Genomic DNA, 2,168 nt, shown 5'->3' with positions numbered 1-2,168 from the left:
GCAATCTCAGCCCTCCTTGTGTTTACACGGGTCTACCGAAGCGGAAGTGATTATTATTAACTGACAACTTCTAACCACCCATGCAATTCGTTCGGCAAGGAGCTACGAGCTAACTTTTGTTCCCATCTGCCTCCGCACAGCAAAGGATCAGCCACTCGGAATCTAGACCCACACTCGTTCATCATATACATAGACCAGCTTCCGCTACTGGATCGATCATCTATTGTTCATCGCCACACTCCAGCTCCAAGAGAAGACAGATCGATTGAGTTCGAGTAGCTAGGAGGGACGATAGCAATGGCAGGAGCTGTGGGTGCGTGGGCATGGTGGCTGGGCCTCCTGTTCGGCGCCGTCCCGCTGCTCTGCCTCGCCGCCTGGCACTTCACCGACGCATGGCACTGCGCAGCCTTCGCTCTCAAATACCGCGGCCGTGGCAGCAATGGCAGCCGACGGCGCCTCCCACCGGGACACATGGGCATCCCCTTCCTCGGCGAGACGCTCTCGCTGCTCTGGTACTTCAAGCTGGCCCGTCGCCCGGACGACTTCATCAGCGCCAAGAAGAACGCGTACGGCGGCGGGGCGGGGATGTACAGGACGCACCTATTCGGCTCCCCCAGCATCATCGCCTGCTCCCCGGCCGCCAACAAGTTCGTGTTCCAGTCCGCCAACAGCTTCGGCGCCCGGTGGCCGGTGCCCGAGCTCCTCGGCATCACGTTCGTGGGGAACGTGGAGGGCGCCAGCCACGCCAGGCTCCGTAGGTCATCCTCGCCGCTATCAACAAGCCCAGCTCGCTCCGGACCATCGCCACCGTTGTGCAGCCGCGCATTGTGGCGGCGCTGCGAACATGGGCGGATAAGGGTACCATTGTCGCCGCCACGGAAATCAGAAAGGTACCCCTTAAGTGTTTGTTTTTGACCCTGGTAAATGCCACGCGTGTGGCACATTACTACTCCAAAGATTTTTGATGACAAGTTTAATAACACGAGGATGACAACTTTAATTGTCAAGCATGACCACTTCCTGTTCGGATGGTAAATTTTAGTTTTTTTTTCTTGAATGGCGATTTTAGTTGTAAAAAGCATCAGAACCGAATTGTTTCGTGCCATGCGTGTGACACTTATCATTTGGTCTGTTTTAGAATCAGGAGCATTATATTACTTAACAAGGGCTAAAACTACAATCGTCTTGCAAACATTGAGATAAGAACATAGGAATACAATTGATCCAGAGACATCACCTTCTAGCTATGATCACTAGTTTTCTTAGCGCATGTGCTGATCAGAAAGGTAATTAACTGATTAATCAAGCACACCAACCTGGAAAAAAAAAATCAACTTCAGTCACACTTTTTTAGTGGTGTTAAAGAAGTCACTTCCGTGAAACATCAGTCCCGTTTTTCCTATTTGTTTATCCTTTTTGCTGATTTTCATTGGTTGCAAACTTGCAATTGCATCTGTTGTGCAACTATATTTATTTTCTGTATTGCACTTGTCCTTGGTGCAATTGAATTTTAACCTTTATGTTCGTTTGTTGCAACTTGCAACTGCATTTATGTTGTGCAATCTCTCTTTACTCTAAAACTAGTCCCAATGCAATTTCAATGTTAAGCAACATCAGTCTAAAAAGAATGATCACTGGAATATATCGAGGATCAATCAAGTCCATTAGATATTGACAGCTAGGATTTCCGAACAATCATCTCCTTTGGTTAAAAAACACACCCCATTGCGAAAGATGTCTCTTTGTGGAAATACACGCCATTTGATGGAAAAATATGTCTTTTCGTGAAAATACACATCCCTTGGTAAAACACTACCTCTCTGTGGAAAGACATATTAGAACTTTTTGATGGGAAGAAACATAATAATTGATGGATTGCTACATTAATTTTTTTTGTAACTCCGAAATTGCAACGATTGAAATTATGCTAACAGTGCCACAAAACTATGTACCAAAATTAATCATTTTGATCTTTTATGAACTTCAACAACATTTGAACTTTGCAGCTTTATGCCTAAAAACTACAAACTTTATATGCAAATATTTCAGAGTAAACTCACATAATAATAATAATAATAATAATAATAATAATAATAATAATAATAATAATAATAATACCCGCATCATTATGAGGTCATTACACTATTTGCACTATTGGGGGGGGGGGG

The 2,168-nt window shown here is 44.9% G+C and overlaps 1 pseudogene; it reads left to right on the top strand.

The window, feature by feature from the left end:
• Window positions 1-297: 297 nt before the first annotated feature.
• LOC119336691 overlaps window positions 298-2,168 on the top strand; it is a 3,988-nt pseudogene continuing 2,117 nt past the window's right edge.

This window comes from Triticum dicoccoides, chromosome 7B (assembly GCF_002162155.2).
Source record: "Triticum dicoccoides isolate Atlit2015 ecotype Zavitan chromosome 7B, WEW_v2.0, whole genome shotgun sequence".
Lineage (NCBI taxonomy): Eukaryota > Viridiplantae > Streptophyta > Magnoliopsida > Poales > Poaceae > Triticum > Triticum dicoccoides.
This window is presented reverse-complemented; position numbering and strand designations above follow the sequence as displayed.